We start from the raw sequence: 20,663 nt of genomic DNA on the forward strand, positions 1-20,663 counted from the left end.
TCCAAGTTTAGTTGTGCATCGGCCTGACCATAATTAAACATAGGTGATCAGTCTACGTTTAGTCGTGGTTCGTCCCATGTACAATAAAACTCGACTAAGTAGTTTGACCTAAAACATTGTGTTGAATTCTTATCGAGGGTTTGGTTTTTCTACATTTTTGGGTTATACATGTGTTCTCATCGCGGGACTGAGTTCATACATAACTCTATATCTTTGTGTTTGTTGTATTCACGAGTATTATTAATTATTGTTTGTTACTTCAGGTCTAGCTGATAAGGCACCGGCCAGTCAGGACATTCGGTGGGCAGGATCATTTTAGCATATAGTCATTCTGAAATCCAGCAACCCAAATCGACATGTGTATCCTTGTCACCGCTCCCGTAAGTAGTCCTTCAGTAGTATAATTTAATAATACTTTTTATTTGTAAGTTAAGGGATATACCTAAACCTAACAGAGTAAGCCCTAAACTATAGTCGTGCTTTCCTAAGAAAGTACTAATTCACTATAGTTAATAGCTCTGATACCAATCTGTCACACCCCGGCCGTCGGCGAAAACACCGGGCGATGTAACGTCATTTATTGTATCATAGTTATCAACTTCCTGAAAACACATGCAATTTAAAATACATCAACATAAAGTTGGTGAGTCCACAGGTTTTGACTCTATATAATAATAATACATTTTCCAAGTTTCAAAAGTATAGTTTTGAAAGTATCATTTTGACTCTCCAACATTTAGTATATATATCCTAGGTATAAAATTTTACTTACCAAATAAGTAGTTTACCTATAAGTCTCATATAATATGAATATAATTGTTTGTAATTCCATACAAACGAAAGTTGCTACGTATAAATCTTATTTCAATTCTATACGAGTAAAACTGCTACGTATAAATCTTATTTCAATTCTATACGAGTAAAACCGCTACGTATAAATCTATTTCAATTCTATACGAGTATGTGTGTTAGGTATAATTATCTACTTAATATACAAGTAGTATACCTACCAGTTTCTTGTACCTAGAGTATAAGTGTTTGGGAAACTTATACTTAACATTAATACTTGTATAACGACAAAGTATAAGGCTTCTAACAATTTGCTACCATGAGTCTGTAACCGCGGCTATATGACTAGTTTCAAACCTCTGCTTGATGCTACAAGTTTCGCATCTTGAGATAAGTTCCACACGCTTCATCAACGTCGGAACAATAAACAAACAAAAGGACAGTTCGTCACTCGCACAAGGTTTTCTTGTAGCTAGCAACCATGAGTGGGGTTGTCAACCCGTATCTTATTCATACACGAATTCCTCGCTCACACGGGATTAACGGTTACAGGTCAGAGGATTTTCCCTAAGATTTCCAATCTTAGTTGATGAATACAATAGCTCATGTAGACTTGTCGAGTTCCGTTAGTTCTAGTAGTAAAATCATATTCGTGTCTAAAACCCTAAGTTATTAGACTATGCTTTTAACATTACTCCTAATATTCATATGACTTAGTTTTATACCTCTTATTATTATTACAAGGATCACACATTGCAGTAGTACAAGGATTACACCTTGCGGTAGTACAAGGATGTAACCTTGCGGAAGTACAAGGATTACACCTTGTGGTAGTAGAAGGATTTCACCTTACGGTAGTACAAGGATTACACCTTGCGGTAGTACAAGGATCACACCTTGCGGCAGTACAACATGTATAACTAGAATTAAAACCAGGTTTTATCTTGACATAAAACCAATAACAACAACATATAACATACCTGGTTTTATCTTGACATAAAACCAACAATAACAACATACTTATCAATTAACATATAGAACTTCTGAGTATAACTCTGGAACTATACCGCACACAACACATATATATAGAATCCTAAGTATAACTCAAGATCTACATTAGTATACTACTATAACAATAACATGCTAACAACTTTACGATAGTAGTATACTTTCAGATACGAAATAACTATATCCCGGTTATTATAACTATCTACGTTGATACTAATATACTATCATATAGATATAATAATAACGTATATATAATATTTAGCATGCATTTCCCCCCGAAAATATTAGAAAGTGGGGCCGTGAAACTCACCTTAATAGCGTGATTATAGAATCTAAACGGTCATAGGCTCATCATTGTCAGGCTCGGGAAGGGAAAACGGCCTTCGGAAACGAGAGAGAATGAAAGGAGAAGGTGTAAGGATTGAATGAGCATTGATCGTTATTTATAGGGTGTTCTGGGGCCATTCACGTCGTGAACATGATAGGTTCACGTCGTGAACTTCCATGAGTCACCCCATAGCCTTAACGCGTGTTTTCTAGCTCCGATTAGTGTTTGTTGACTCCTCACGTCGTGAATTTTTGATGCTCACGTCGTGAGTTCAGTCAAATTAGGGTTTCTGACAGCTGCATCTTCGGAAGGCCATAACTTTTGCATACGAACTCCGTTTTCGGCGTTCTTTATATGCACGCGTAGGTAATTCTGAGTACTACGACTTTCTTTTAGACTCCAATAGCTAATTCTAAGTCTATTTTAAATTCCTCTTGTTATAAGGCATTATAGCGTTAGAATTTATCATAACTTCTTCACGCGATGTCAAATTTAGATGTTCTCTATATTTTTGTGATCGTATGAACGTATACTTTGAGTTGTATCATAAGTTATGTATGAATGTTCATACTTTAACATGAATTACATAGTAAGTTTATCACATTACTATTTTAACAAAATTCACATTACATGATTGGCATAATCACATGTGATTGTTATTGATCTAATTTTGACGGGTGTTACATTCTCCCCCCGTTAAAGAAATTTCGTCCCGAAATTTATCTTGTGGATGGGGTTTTGTTAAATAGTTGGGGGTATTTTTGTTTCATCTGATATTTACATTCCCAAGTATATTCAGGTCTTCGTAAAGAGTTCCATTGAACTTTCACTATGGGAATACGACTTTACTTTAATCGTTTGACTTCTCGATCCATGATCTCAACAGGTTCTTCTACAAAGTTGAGTTTCGTATTGACTTGTATCTCTTCGAGAGGTATAACAAGAGTGTCATCGAATAGACATCTTTTGAGAGTTAACACGTGAAAAAAACATCATGTACATTGCTTAGCTCTTGAGGTAACTTGAGTTGGTATGCGACAGAATCAATTCTTGCTAGAAAAGGTCCTATATGCCGTGGGTTTAGTTTGCCTCGTTTCCTGAATCGAATTTCGTCTTTCCAAGGAGATACCTTTAACATTACTCTATCTCGAACTTGGAATTCCAAAGGCTTACGTCTTACGTCAGCATAGCTCTTTTGACGATCACGTGCAGCCTTTAATCGATCCTTAATTTGCACGATCTTTTGGGTTTGTCTTGTGGATTATTTCTAGCTCGGCACATAAGGTATCACCTATATGTTCTCTGGCCAATTGTGTGTCTCCAACTTCTCAGTGCAAAAACTACAACTCCCAATTCATGGTCATGGGTAGTGTAATTATTCTCATGCACCTTTAGTTCTCGTGATGCGTAGGCGATAACTTTTCCTGTTTGCATCAACACACATCCCAATCCTTGATTTGATGTGTCGCAGTATACGACGAAATCTTCCGTCCCATCTGGGAGGGATAGGATTGGTGCACTACACAACATTTGCCTTAGTTTCTGAAAAGTAGCTTCTTGATTGACTTCCCATTTGAACTTCATATCCTTCTGGGTTAGTGTTGTAAACGTCTTGGCTATTTTGGAGAAATTCTCTATGAATCTACGGTAATAGCCAGCAAGTCCTAAGAATTGGCGCACTTCTGTTGGCGTCTTTGGTGCTTCCTAATTCTTAATTGCTTCAATCTTTGAGGGTTGGACATGAATCCCTTTGTTACTAACTACATGTTCTAAAAATTTGTACCTCTCTAATCCAAAATTCACATTCGGAGAATTTGGCGTACAACTTTTCTTTTATTAGTAGTTCCAAGATTTTTTTTTTGCAAGTGTTGACCGTGTTCTTCCTTGGTTCTTGAATATATCCATATATCATCGATAAATACTATCACAAATTAATCCAAGTACGGTTTTTGCAAACACTATTCATGAGATCCATAAACATTGTTGGAGCGTTGGTCATTCCCAAAAGGCTTAACTAGGAACTCATAATGACCATACCGAGTCCTAAATGTTGTCTTCGGAACATCGTTTTCTTCTACTCCGAGTTGATGGTATCCTGATCTGAGATCTATCTTTAATCTTCTAGAATCTTCAGGTGTTTTAGTCTATCAACCAGCGTATCCAAGTTTAGTTGTGCATCGGCCTGACCATAATTAAACATAGGTGATCAGTCTACGTTTAGTCGTGGTTCGTCCCATGTACAATAAAACTCGACTAAGTAGTTTGACCTAAAACATTGTGTTGAATTCTTATCGAGGGTTTGGGTTTTCTACATTTTTGGGTTATACATGTGTTCTCATCGCGGGACTGAGTTCATACATAACTCTATATCTTTGTGTTTGTTGTATTCACGAGTATTATTAATTATTGTTTGTTACTTCAGGTCTAGATGATAAGGCACCGGCCAGTCAGGACATTCGGTGGGCAGGATCATTTTAGCATATAGCCGTTCTGAAATCCAGCAACCCAAATCGACATGTCTATCCTTGTCACCGCTCCCGTAAGTAGTCCTTCAGTAGTATAATTTAATAATACTTTTTATTTGTAAGTTAAGGGATATACCTAAACCTAACAGAGTAAGCCCTAAACTATAGTCGTGCTTTCCTAAGAAAGTACTAATTCACTATAGTTAATAGCTCTGATACCAATCTGTCACACCCCGGCCGTCGGCGGAAACACCGGGAGATGTAACGTCATTTCTTGTATCATAGTTATCAACTTCCTGAAAACACATGCAATTTAAAATACGTCAACATAAAGTTGGTGAGTCCACAGGTTTTGACTCCATATAAAAATAATACATTTTCCAAGTTTCAAAAGTATAGTTTTGAAAGTATCATTTTCACTCTCCAACGTTTAGTATATATATCCTAGGTATTAAATTTTACTTACCAAATAAGTAGTTTACCTATAAGTCTCATATACTATGAATATAAGTGTTTGTAATTCCATACAAACGAAAGTTTCTACGTATAAATCTTATTTCAATTCTATACGAGTAAAACCGCTACGTATAAATCTTATTTCAATTCTATACGAGTAAAACCGCTACGTATAAATCTATTTCAATTCTATACGAGTATATGTGTTAGGTATAATTATCTACTTAATATACAAGTAGTATACCTACCAGTTTCTTGTACCTAGAGTATAAGTTTTTGGGAAACTTATACTTAACATTAATACTTGTATAACGACAAAGTATAAGGCTTCTAACAATTTGCTACCATGAGTCTGTAACCGCGGCTATATGACTAGTTTCAAACCTCTGCTTGATGCTACAAGTTTCGCATCTTGAGATAAGTTCCACACGCTTCATCAACGTGAGAACAATAAACAAACAAAAGGACAGATGGTCACTCGCACACGGTTTTGTTGTAGCTAGCAACCACGAGTGGGGTTGTCAACCCGTTTCTTATTCATACACGACTTCCTCGCTCACACGGGATTAACGGTTACAGGTTAGAGGATTTTCCCTAAGATTTCCAATCTTAGTTAATGAATACAATAGCTCATGTAGACTTGTCGAGTTCCGTTAGTTCTAGTAGTAAAATCATATTCGTGTCTCAAACCCTAAGTTATTAGACTATGCTTTTAACATTACTCCTAATATTCATATGACTTAGTTTTATACCTCTTATTATTATTACAAGGATCACACATTGCAGTAGTACAAGGATTACTCCTTGCGGTAGTACAAGGATTACACCTTGCGGTAGTACAAGGATGTGACCTTGCGGTAGTACAAGGATTACACCTTGTGGTAGTACAAGGATTTCACCTTACGGTAGAACAAGGATTACACCTTGCGGTAGTACAAGGATCACACCTTGCGGTAGTACAACAACTATAATTAGAATTAAAACCAGGTTTTATCTTGACATAAAACCAATAACAACAACATATAACATACCTGGTTTTATCTTGACATAAAACCAACAATAACAACATACTTATCAATTAACATATAGAACTTCCGAGTATAACTCTGGAACTATATCGCACACAACACATATATATAGAATCCTAAGTATAACTCAAGATCTACATTAGTATACTACTATAACAATAACATGCTAACAACTTTACGATAGTAGTATACTTTCAGATACGAAATAACTATATCCCGGTTATTATAACTATCTACGTTTATACTAATATACTATCATATAGATATAATAATAACGTATATATAATATTTAGCATGCGTTTTCCCCCGAAAATATTAGAAAGTGGGGCCGTGAAACTCACCTTAATAGCGTGATTATAGAATCTAAACGGTCAGAGGCTCGTCATTGTCAGGCTCGGGAAGGGAAAACGGCCTTCGGAAACGAGAGAGAATGAAAGGAGAAGGTGTAAGGATTGAATGAGCTTTGATCGCTATTTATAGGGTGTTCTGGGGCCATTCACGTCGTGAACATGATAGGTTCACGTCGTGAACTTCCATGAGTCACCCCATAGCCTTAACGCGTGTTTTCTAGCTCCGATTAGTGTTTGTTGACTCCTCACGTCGTGAATTTTTGATGCTCATGTCGTGAGTTCAGTCAAATTAGGGTTTCTGACAGCTGCATCTTCGGAAGGCCATAACTTTTGCATACAAACTTCGTTTTCGGCGTTCTTTATATGCACGAGTAGGTAATTCCGAGTACTACGACTTTCTTTTAGACTCCAATAGCTAATTCTAAGTCTATTTTAAATTCCTCTTGTTATAAGGCATTATAGCGTTAGAATTTATCATAACTTCTTCACGCGAAGTCAGATTTAGATGTTCTCTATATTTTTGTAATCGTATGAACGTATACTTTGAGTTGTATCATAAATTATGTATGAATGTTCATGCTTTAACATGAATTACATAGTAAGTTTATCACATTACTATTTTAACAAAATTCACATTACATGATTGGCATAATCACATGTGATTATTATTGATCTAATTTTGACGGGTGTTACATTCTCCCCCGTTAAAGAAATTTCGTCCCAAAATTTATCTTGTGGATGGGGTTTTGTTAAATAGTTGGGGGTATTTTTGTTTCATCTGATATTCACATTCCCAAGTGTATTCAGGTCTTCGTAAAGAGTTCCATTGAACTTTCACTATGGGAATACGACTTTACTTTAATCGTTTGACTTCTCGATCCATGATCTCAACAGGTTCTTCTATAAAGTTGAGTTTCGTATTGACTTGTATCTCTTCGAGAGGTATAACAAGAGTGTCATCGAATAGACATCTTTTGAGAGTTAACACGTGAAAAAAACATCATGTACATTGCTTAGCTCTTGAGGTAACTTGAGTTGGTATGCGACAAAATCAATTCTTGCTAGAAAAGGTCCTATATGCCGTGGGTTTAGTTTGCCTCATTTCCTGAATCGAATTTCATCTTTCCAAGGAGATACCTTTAACATTACTCTATCTCGAACTTGGAATTCCAAAGGCTTACGTCTTACGTCAGCATAGCTCTTTTGACGATCACGTGCAGCCTTTAATCGATCCTTAATTTACACGATCTTTTGGGTTTGTCTTGTGGATTATTTCTAGCTCGGCACATAAGGTATCACCTATATGTTCTCTGGCCAATTGTGTGTCTCCAACTTCTCAGTGCAAAAACTACAACTCCCAATTCATGGTCATGGGTAGTGTAATTATTATCATGCACCTGTAGTTCTCGTGATGCGTAGGCGATAACTTTTCCTCTTTACATCAACGCACATCCCAATCCTTGATTTGATGTGTCGCAGTATACGACGAAATCTTCCGTCCCATCTGGGAGGGATAGGATTGGTGCACTACACAACATTTGCTTTAGTTTCTGAAAAGCAGCTTCTTGTTTGACTTCCCATTTGAACTTCATATCCTTCTGGGTTAGTGTTGTAAACGGCCAAGCTATTTTGGAGAAATTCTCTATGAATCTACGGTAATATCCAGCAAGTCCTAAGAATTGGCGCACTTCTGTTGGCGTCTTTGGTGCTTCCCAATTCTTAATTGCTTCAATCTTTGAGGGTTGGACATGAATCCCTTTGTTACTAAATACATGTTCTAAAAATTTATAGTTCTCTAATCCAAAATTCACATTCGGAGAATTTGGCGTACAACTTTTCTTTTATTAGTAGTTCCAAGATTTTTTTTTTGCAAGTGTTGACCGTGTTCTTCCTTGGTTCGTGAATATATCCATATATCATCGATAAATACTATCACAAATTAATCCAAGTACGGTTTTTGCAAACACTATTCATGAGATCCATAAACATTGTTGGAGCGTTGGTCATTCCCAAAAGGCTTAACTAGGAACTCATAATGACCATACCGAGTCCTAAATGTTGTCTTCGGAACATCGTTTTCTTCTACTCCGAGTTGATGGTATCCTGATTTGAGATCTATCTTTAATCTTCTAGAATCTTCAGGTGTTTTAGTTTATCAACCACCGTATCCAAGTTTAGTTGTGCATCGGCCTGACCATAATTAAACATAGGTGATCAGTCTACGTTTAGTCGTGGTTCGTCCCATGTACAATAAAACTCGACTAAGTAGTTTGACCTAAAACATTGTGTTGAATTCTTATCGAGGGTTTGGGTTTTCTACATTTTTGGGTTATACATGTGTTCTCATCGCGGGACTGAGTTCATACATAACTCTATATCTTTGTGTTTGTTGTATTCACGAGTATTATTAATTATTGTTTGTTACTTCAGGTCTAGCTGATAAGGCACCGGCCAGTCAGGACATTTGGTGGGCAGGATCATTTTAGCATATAGCCGTTCTGAAATCCAGCAACCCAAATCGACATGTCTATCCTTGTCACCGCTCCCGTAAGTAGTCCTTCAGTAGTATAATTTAATAATACTTTTTATTTGTAAGTTAAGGGATATACCTAAACCTAACAGAGTAAGCCCTAAACTATAGTCGTGCTTTCCTAAGAAAGTACTAATTCACTATAGTTAATAGCTCTGATACCAATCTGTCACACCCCGGCCGTCGGCGGAAACACCGGGAGATGTAACGTCATTTCTTGTATCATAGTTATCAACTTCCTGAAAACACATGCAATTTAAAATACGTCAACATAAAGTTGGTGAGTCCACAGGTTTTGACTCCATATAAAAATAATACATTTTCCAAGTTTCAAAAGTATAGTTTTGAAAGTATCATTTTCACTCTCCAACGTTTAGTATATATATCCTAGGTATTAAATTTTACTTACCAAATAAGTAGTTTATCTATAAGTCTCATATACTATGAATATAAGTGTTTGTAATTCCATACAAACGAAAGTTGCTACGTATAAATCTTATTTCAATTCTATACGAGTAAAACCGCTACGTATAAATCTTATTTCAATTCTATACGAGTAAAACCGCTACGTATAAATCTATTTCAATTCTATACGAGTATGTGTGTTAGGTATAATTATCTACTTAATATACAAGTAGTATACCTACCAGTTTCTTGTACCTAGAGTATAAGTTTTTGGGAAACTTATACTTAACATTAATACTTCTATAACGACAAAGTATAAGGCTTCTAACAATTTGCTACCATGAGTCTGTAACCGCGGCTATATGACTAGTTTCAAACCTCTGCTTGATGCTACAAGTTTCGCATCTTGAGATAAGTTCCACACGCTTCATCAACGTGAGAACAATAAACACGAGTGGGGTTGTCAACCCGTATCTTATTCATACACGACTTCCTCGCTCACACGGGATTAACGGTTACAGGTTAGAGGATTTTCCCTAAGATTTCCAATCTTAGTTGATGAATACAATAGCTCATGTAGACTTGTCGAGTTCCGTTAGTTCTAGTAGTAAAATCATATTCGTGTCTCAAACCCTAAGTTATTAGACTATGCTTTTAACATTACTCCTAATATTCATATGACTTAGTTTTATACCTCTTATTATTATTACAAGGATCACACATTGCAGTAGTACAAGGATTACACCTTGCGGTAGTACAAGGATTACACCTTGCGGTAGTACAAGGATGTGACCTTGCGGTAGTACAAGGATTACACCTTGTGGTAGTACAAGGATTTCACCTTACGGTAGAACAAGGATTACACCTTGCGGTAGTACAAGGATCACACCTTGCGGTAGTACAACAGCTATAATTAGAATTAAAACCAGGTTTTATCTTGACATAAAACCAATAACAACAACATATAACATACCTGGTTTTATCTTGACTTAAAACCAATAATAACAACATACTTATCAATTAACATATAGAACTTCCGAGTATAACTCTGGAACTATATCGCACACAACACATATATATAGAATCCTAAGTATAACTCAAGATCTACATTAGTATACTACTATAACAATAACATGCTAACAACTTTACGATAGTAGTATACTTTCAGATACGAAATAACTATATCCCGGTTATTATAACTATCTACGTTTATACTAATATACTATCATATAGATATAATAATAACGTATATATAATATTTAGCATGCGTTTTCCACCAAAAATATTAGAAAGTGGGGCCGTGAAACTCACCTTAATAGCGTGATTATAGAATCTAAACGGTCAGAGGCTCGTCATTGTCAGGCTCGGGAAGGGAAAACGGCCTTCGGAAACGAGAGAGAATGAAAGGAGAAGGTGTAAGGATTGAATGAGCTTTGATCGCTATTTATAGGGTGTTCTGGGGCCATTCACGTCGTGAAAATGATAGGTTCACGTCGTGAACTTCCATGAGTCACCCCATAGCCTTAACGCGTGTTTTCTAGCTCCGATTAGTGTTTGTTGACTCCTCACGTCGTGAATTTTTGATGCTCATGTCGTGAGTTCAGTCAAATTAGGGTTTCTGACAGCTGCATCTTCGGAAGCCCATAACTTTTGCATACGAACTTCGTTTTCGGCGTTCTTTATATGCACGCGTAGGTAATTCCGAGTACTACGAATTTCTTTTAGACTCCAATAGCTAATTCTAAGTCTATTTTAAATTCCTCTTGTTATAAGGCATTATAGCGTTAGAATTTATCATAACTTCTTCACGCGAAGTCAGATTTAGATGTTCTCTATATTTTTGTAATCGTATGAACGTATACTTTGAGTTGTATCATAAATTATGTATGAATGTTCATACTTTAACATGAATTACATAGTAAGTTTATCACATTACTATTTTAACAAAATTCACATTACATGATTGGCATAATCACATGTGATTGTTATTGATCTAATTTTGACAGGTGTTACATTCTCCCCCCGTTAAAGAAATTTCGTCCCGAAATTTATCTTGTGGATGGGGTTTTGTTAAATAGTTGGGGGTATTTTTGTTTCATCTGATATTCACATTCCCAAGTATATTCAGGTCTTCGTAAAGAGTTCCATTGAACTTTCACTATGGGAATACGACTTTACTTTAATCGTTTGACTTCTCGATCCATGATCTCAACAGGTTCTTCTATAAAGTTGAGTTTCGTATTGACTTGTATCTCTTCGAGAGGTATAACAAGAGTGTCATCGAATAGACATCTTTTGAGAGTTAACACGTGAAAAAAACATTATGTACATTGCTTAGCTCTTGAGGTAACTTGAGTTGGTATGCGACAGAATCAATTCTTGCTAGAAAAGGTCCTATATGCCGTGGGTTTAGTTTGCCTCATTTCCTGAATCGAATTTCATCTTTCCAAGGAGATACCTTTAACATTACTCTATCTCGAATTTGGAATTCCAAAGGCTTACGTCTTACGTCAGCATAGCTCTTTTGACGATCACGTGCAGCCTTTAATCGATCCTTAATTTACACGATCTTTTGGGTTTGTCTTGTGGATTATTTCTAGCTTGGCACATAAGGTATCACCTATATGTTCTCTGGCCAATTGTGTGTCTCCAACTTCTCAGTGCAAAAACTACAACTCCCAATTCATGGTCATGGGTAGTGTAATTATTATCATGCACCTTTAGTTCTCGTGATGCGTAGGCGATAACTTTTCCTCTTTGCATCAACACACATCCCAATCCTTGATTTGATGTGTCGCAGTATACGACGAAATCTTCCGTCCCATCTGGGAGGGATAGGATTGGTGCACTACACAACATTTGCTTTAGTTTCTGAAAAGCAGCTTCTTGTTTGACTTCCCATTTGAACTTCATATCCTTCTGGGTTAGTGTTGTAAACGGCTTGGCTATTTTGGAGAAATTCTCTATGAATCTACGGTAATAGCCAGCAAGTCCTAAGAATTGGCGCACTTCTGTTGGCGTCTTTGGTGCTTCCCAATTCTTAATTGCTTCAATCTTTGAGGGTTGGACATGAATCCCTTTGTTACTAACTACATGTTCTAAAAATTTGTACTTCTCTAATCCAAAATTCACATTCGGAGAATTTGGCGTACAACTTTTCTTTTATTAGTAGTTCCATGATTTTTTTTTTGCAAGTGTTGACCGTGTTCTTCCTTGGTTCGTGAATATATCCATATATCATCGATAAATACTATCACAAATTAATCCAAGTACGGTTTTTGCAAACACTATTCATGAGATCCATAAACATTGTTGGAGCGTTGGTCATTCCCAAAAGGCTTAACTAGGAACTCATAATGACCATACCGAATCCTAAATGTAGTCTTCGGAACATCGTCTTCTTCTACTCCGAGTTGATGGTATCCTGATCTGAGATCTATCTTTAATCTTCTAGAATCTTCAGGTGTTTTAGTCTATCAACCACCGTATCCAAGTTTAGTTGTGCATCGGCCTGACCATAATTAAACATAGGTGATCAGTCTACGTTTAGTCGTGGTTCGTCCCATGTACAATAAAACTCGACTAAGTAGTTTGACCTAAACCATTGTGTTGAATTCTTATCGAGGTTTTGGGTTTTCTACATTTTTAGGTTATACATGTGTTCTCATCGCGGGACTGAGTTCATACATAACTCTATATCTTTGTGTTTGTTGTATTCACGAGTATTATTAATTATTGTTTGTTACTTCAGGTCTAGCTGATAAGGCACCGGCCAGTCAGGACAGTCGGTGGGCAGGATCATTTTAGCATATAGTCGTTCTGAAATCCAGCAACCCAAATCGACATGTCTATCCTTGTCACCGCTCCCGTAAGTAGTCCTTCAGTAGTATAATTTAATAATACTTTTTATTTGTAAGTTAAGGGATATACCTAAACCTAACCGAGTAAGCCCTAAACTATAGTCGTGCTTTCCTAAGAAAGTACTAATTCACTATAGTTAATAGCTCTGATACCAATCTGTCACACCCCGGCCGTCGGCGGAAACACCGGGCGATGTAACGTCATTTCTTGTATCCTAGTTATCAACTTCCTGAAAACACATGTAATTTAAAATACGTCAACATAAAGTTGGTGAGTCCACAAGTTTTGACTCCATATAATACTAATACATTTTCCAAGTTTCAAAAGTATAGTTTTGAAAGTATCATTTTGACTCTCCAACATTTAGTATATATATCCTAGGTATAAAATTTTACTTACCAAATAAGTAGTTTACCTATAAGTCTCATATACTATGAATATAAGTGTTTGTAATTCCATACAAACGAAAGTTGCTACGTATAAATCTTATTTCAATTCTACACGAGTAAAACTGCTACGTATAAATCTTATTTCAATTCTATACGAGTAAAACCGCTACGTATAAATCTATTTCAATTCTATACGAGTATGTGTGTTAGGTATAATTATCTACTTAATATACAAGTAGTATACCTACCAGTTTCTTGTACCTAGAGTATAAGTGTTTGGGAAACTTATACTTAACATTAATACTTGAATAACGACAAAGTATAAGGCTTCTAACAATTTGCTACCATGAGTCTGTCACAGCGGCTATATGACTAGTTTCAAACCTCTGCTTGATGCTACAAGTTTCGCATCTTGAGATAAGTTCCACACGCTTCCTCAACGTCGGAACAATAAATAAACAAAAGGACAGTTCGTCACTCGCACACGGTTTGTTGTAGCTAGCAACCACGAGTGGGGTTGTCAACCCGTATCTTATTCATACAAGACTTCCTCGCTCACACGGGAATAACGGTTACACGTCAGAGGATTTTCCCTAAGATTTCCAATCTTATTTGATGAATACAATAGCTCATGTAGACTTGTCGAGTTCCATTAGTTCTAGTAGTAAAATCATATTCGTGTCTCAAACCCTAAGTTATTAGACTATTCTTTTAACATTACTCCTAATATTCATATGACTTAGTTTTATACCTCTTATTATTATTACAAGGATCACACATTGCAGTAGTACAAGGATTACACCTTGCGGTAGTACAAGGATTACACCTTGCGGTAGTACAAGGATTTCACCTTACGGTAGAACAAGGATTACACCTTGCGGTAGTACAAGGATCACACCTTGCGGTAGTACAACAGCTATAATTAGAATTAAAACCAGGTTTTATCTTGACATAAAACCAATAACAACAACATATAACATACCTGGTTTTATCTTGACATAAAACCAACAATAACAACATACTTATCAATTAACATATAGAACTTCCGAGTATAACTCTGGAACTATATCGCACACAACACATATATATAGAATCCTAAGTATAACTCAAGATCTACATTAGTATACTACTATAACAATAACATGCTAACAACTTTACGATAGTAGTATACTTTCAGATACGAAATAACTATATCCTGGTTATTATAACTATCTACGTTTATACTAATATACTATCATATAGATATAATAATAACGTATATATAATATTTAGCATGCGTTTTCCCCCGAAAATATTAGAAAGTGGGGCCGTGAAACTCACCGTAATAGCGTGATTATAGAATCTAAACGGTCAGAGGCTCGTCATTGTCAGGCTCGGGAAGGGAAAACGGCCTTCGGAAACGAGAGAGAATGAAAGGAGAAGGTGTAAGGATTGAATGAGCTTTGATCGCTATTTATAGGGTGTTCTGGGGCCATTCACGTCGTGAACATGATAGGTTCACGTCGTGAACTTCCATGAGTCACCCCATAGCCTTAACGCGTGTTTTCTAGCTCCGATTAGTGTTTGTTGACTCCTCACGTCGTGAATTTTTGATGCTCATGTCGTGAGTTCAGTCAAATTAGGGTTTCTGACAGCTGCATCTTCGGAAGGCCATAACTTTTGCATACGAACTTCGTTTTCGGCGTTCTTTATATGCACGCGTAGGTAATTCCGAGTACTACGACTTTCTTTTAGACTCCAATAGCTAATTCTAAGTCTATTTTAAATTCCTCTTGTTATAAGGCATTATAGCGTTAGAATTTATCATAACTTCTTCACCCGAAGTCAGATTTAGATGTTCTCTATATTTTTGTAATCGTATGAACGTATACTTTGAGTTGTATCATAAATTATGTATGAATGTTCATACTTTAACATGAATTACATAGTAAGTTTATCACATTACTATTTTAACAAAATTCACATTACATGATTGGCATAATCACATGTGATTGTTATTGATCTAATTTTGACGGGTGTTACAGATGGAGGCGGGACTAAAACCCGACACCCCTCCCTTTCCTCTCGTCTCTTATACAACCACAAACCCTAACCCTAATAATGTTAGCAGCCACCACCTTATCCCTCCATATCTCCAGCCGCCGCCATCACCATTCTCGTCGTCTTAAACCATCGAGCAACCACCGCTGCTCCCACTGCTGATGAAGACGAGGATCGACGATAGGATGTCGTGAAAGTGGGGACATCGGAAGCATATGGACCACGTCCGCCGTGAGTGGGTGGCTGCAGCCATGGACCACTGCCGACCACCACTACTCGAGGTGGTACTGGGTGGTATCCGAGTTACTAAACACAAAATGACGTAAGCATATAACCTTAGACCGTGTGGCACGCGTTTGGGTTGGAAACCCTAGCTAAGGTTTAGAAAACCCTAATTTTGGAGTTTTATAGTGACTACGGTGGTTACCTATGCGCATATCGAGGTGAGTTTCGCCTCTCTATACCCGTGGGTCGAAGGCACCAATATCGGGCCACTAGTTTTGGTTATCTGTTAGTAGAGGGATGGCTTAGGGGCTATATATAGTCATGTAGGATAGACTGAGGACTCATGATCTAGGCTCTTTTACCTATTCCTTTTTTAGCTGTTGTTCTATAGTAGGATCACATGTCTAGGTGTCTATCTCACCTCTGAGTATATACGGTCATGCATTCCTTGGATTTTTTATATTTAGTATGTTGTTATGTTGTAGTGATCTGTTAGATCTGTATCCTGGTGTCGAGTATGTTATTATGCTGTAGTGATCTGTTAGATCTATATCTTGGTATCGAGTATGTTCCCTTGCTGTAGTGATCTGTGGAATTGTATGTTATCTTTACTTACTGGTTAAAATCTAGTGGAGTGCCCTAGGGACTATCTGTGGTAATGTAGGATAGCCTGAGAATTCTTGATCTAGGCTTTCTTGCATGTTCCTTTTTTGGTTGTGGCTCTAGAGTAGGATCATCTGTTTGGGTGGATATCTCGCCTCTGGTTACTTATGGTTACGCATTTTATGGAGTTTCGCTGGTAGTAGGACTATATGCTGTGAGAGGACTCGTAGAAGGTAGTGAGTTGTATGATTGATGTTTTCCTGTATTATGTCCCTACTGATGGTTTTTGAGCATTCTAACACTCATATGGTGTACATGCAATCCTATAAACCTTGGATCTATATTTTCTCTATTATACATGCAAATATTCAATATTCCAAGGTTTCATCCTAACTAGCATAATATGGAGCAACTATACTACAAAAGCCTAGTTAGATGACATACCTTTTGATGGAGCTTGAAGTATTGGTCTTTAAGAGCATAGCCCCAATAGTGTGGAAGCATCTAGTGGAATCACAAATCACCAAAAACACCTTGGAAAACTTGAGAGAATAGCTAGCACTTCTAGAAATCGGCCCACCCTTTGTTCTCACACACTAGTCCAATTTCAAGTGCCAAGGACCTCTTTATATAGTATGGAGGATTAGGGTTACATTCATGTAAACCCTAATACCCATGACCTTTCATTTCCATAGGATCCATGGGTTAAACACTCCGTGGACTATCCATGAAAGCTTAGCCCTACCTAAATGAACTTGGCCCATTCCACATATAAAAAATGCATAAAAATGCATAAAACAAAAAAAAAACCCTAAAAAAACCCTAAAAATCATAAAAATGCATAAAACAAATGCCTAGAGATCACAAAACTCTTTTTGACATTTTTTATGAAAAAATCGCAGGTTTTTAATAAAACTCGCTGAAAAAAATTTTGAAAAATAAAATTGATTTTTTATTTTTTTTTTCAGCGAATTTTAACAAAAAGCTGCGATTCTTTATTAAAAAAAATTCAAAAAAAAGTTTTGTGATCTCTAATTATTTTTTTTATGCATTTTTATGACTTTTAGGGTTTTTTGTTTTCCATAGAACCTAAACCTATATATATATATATATATATATATATATATATATATATATATATATATATATATATATATATATATATATATATATATATATATATAAGAGTCCATATTTAATTAGTTCCTTTGATCACTAAATTAATTCTTGATCAGTACTAATTAAATAATATGATTCCATATTAATATATTAGAACTTATAATATATTAATATAAAGCACAAACATACTATTCTCAAAAGATTATCCATATTAAAATTGTTCCGGTGAAGTGCAACCCAAATGGACCATGCCAAGTCGGGTCGACAACATAGCAATTATAGTTATGGACTTAGACACTAATCCAACAGTCTCCCACTTGGATAAGTCTAAAACTATTATTGCGTATGGAGTTTGCTTTGCGTATTTTCCCATACGAGTTGACAAAAATCGACAGGTACGTAAAGGGACTTCCATGGGAGTATACAGTGCTAGTGTCTCAGGCACTTACCCTAGAGGCAGCTATCTGGGCTGCCAAGTCTGTTGAAGAGATGATCAAGGGAAGAGCCACCAACAAGGTTGAAGTTGTCGAGAAAAGAAAGTTTGGTGGATTATCAAAATCCAACAAGAAGAGCAAGTCTGGTTCAAAGTTCGAAGAAGGAGGTGAAGCAAGATGGTGCGATAAGTGCAAGAAGAAACATATAGGAAAATGTGGCGCGGAGGTGACATGTTTCAAATGTGGAAAGTATGGACAGTATTCCAATGAATGTACATTCAATAAAAGGGTGTGTTATGAATGTAATGAAGAAGGGCACTACAAGCAAGACTACCCAAAGAGGAAAGGATCTACAAAGCTAAATGTACCTCCGAAACCAAAGGCAAAAGCATTACCGATGATCCTTAATGAAGCAGGAAAGGATGCAAGGGATCAAGAGTAAGGACTATATGTTCCAAAATCAAGATATAACGCATCCATAGTATTCGGTGGTGTAGCCTATTAGAGGCATAGTATAGATTAAACATGAATATTCGTGTAATCATTTCAAGAAGTAATATAAAACCTGGTTTTGTTATCTGGTGTGTTAAGTTGTTATGTGATTTTCTTGTATGGTGACTTGGATAAATTACGAGACAATACTTGGGACGATTATGTGTAGGTGTGAACAGTAGTAGAAGCCTATACTACTGGAAGCACAAGACTCATATTTGGATCAGGGAAAGTCACAAGGTTACCAAGAAACTAGTAATTGATTTCAATTTTGTTCAAGTATGTCGTTACCATCGTTTCGGTAATGACTAAGAAGATGATTGATATTTCGACCCTAGAGGTCATATCGAATCGAGTCCAACTAAGGTGAGTATGTTATGTGGTTCGGGGAAAGTTGAGTCCAAGGTTTATTGGACTGTTTAAAGTTTTTCAGAGGATTGGGAACCAAGCTTACAAGCTAGAACTACAAGAAGAACTAGATGGTATTCATAACACTTTCCACGTGTGTTACTTGAGGAAGTTCACGGGGGAAGTTCCCGACGTAATTCCAATTTCTGAATTAAGAATGGATGAAAACAAGAGGTTAATTGAAGAACCAGAAGCAATCGTTGACCGTAAGACTAAGAAGTTGCGACGCAAGATGGTCGATTTAGTGCTTGTGCGATGGAAACATACGAATGGGCCAAATCTCACTAGGGAAACGGAGAGTGACATGATGAGTCGCTATCCACATTTGTTTGCTGATTTTTGATTCCGATGACGGAATCATTTTAAGGGGAGAGAATTGTAACACCCGTGTTTCTAGGCTAAGCATTAAAGACGATGTAATAGTACAGGTCAACTATTTTAACGTGTTTTGAAGTAATAAGAATGAATTATGTGAATTTATGTGCGTTATATTTAATTATGATGATATATTAAATTAAGGATAAAAATAAACGTCGAAAGTAAAATATTAGATATAGCCGATATCTATGAAGAAAGTTGTAGTGGTTGAAACAAGGATTCCGGAGATATAAAGAATACCGAAATCCGAGTTATAACGAAGAAGTTACGACCTGTCGAAGTTTCGCGATAGAACCGGCATAACGCGGTGTGACGTAAAAAGTGAATTTACAATAAAGTGCATTTTAGCCTTAGCGATCTAAATGGAATTCGTAGTATATGTTAAACCGACACAACCTAAACGAGAATTGAAGATCTCGTCGATAGTAGTTTAACAGTAAAAAGACAGACAAAAACGGACGTCGGATGAAGAAGTTATGAATTTTTAACGGACTTTTCTTGTCCTGACCTATTAAAAATATAACTTTAAAAATAAACTCAAAATTAGCCGACAGAGTCTAAACAAAAGTTGTAGAGCACGGTCTTACCTTAGCGTGGATATAAAGAACATCAAAAACGGAGTTCGTATGAGAAAGTTACGACTTTTTGAAGTTTGAAAAATCGGAGTACACCCAGCGTACTCGTGTTCACGGTCCGAAGTTTTCCACGTCGCCTATTCTTTTGCTAGACACGTATATTGACACGTCCGAGGCACAAGAACCGAACACAAGCCACATTTGCCTCGTACGCCCAACGTACGAGGGTACGCTCAGCGTAGGACTCCTCAAGCCAGTACGCCCCCCGTACCGAAGAATTACGCCCAACGTAACCTGAGGCTTCGGCCACTATAAAAGAGGTGCGAGACCTCCCGGATTTGGTTAGAAAATTTTACACTTTTACACCCTCTCATTTCTTCTAAGCTATCCTAACAACCCCCGAAGCCTAGGGAACATCCCTAACACCCGAAGCAAGTCCCGAAGCCCGAAGTCCCCGAGAAAATAAAATTTTCAAGTCGAAACTCTTCCCACGTGAAGCCCGTCTTTTGAGAAAACATCCCGGTTCATCGAAAAATATTATTTTAATGGACGAAGTGTTGTCTAACCGCCATCTTATCAGGTGAGTGTATAGTCACTTTCATCTTACAAACAGATATGAAGTATTTTATATAAAATACGTGCTATGTGTATATATATTGTTTGTTTATTTGAGATGGATGTCGAATGAATATTTTATACATTTTTAGAATGATTTAAATTGTATATGTACTTTTATCTACAAATATTTTGGGTATAACATGGGTAGATGAAATATCTGAT

The sequence above is a fragment of the Lactuca virosa genome, chromosome 4, assembly GCF_052849685.1.
Source record: "Lactuca virosa cultivar CGN04683 chromosome 4, Lactuca_virosa_CGN04683_v6, whole genome shotgun sequence".
NCBI lineage: Eukaryota > Viridiplantae > Streptophyta > Magnoliopsida > Asterales > Asteraceae > Lactuca > Lactuca virosa.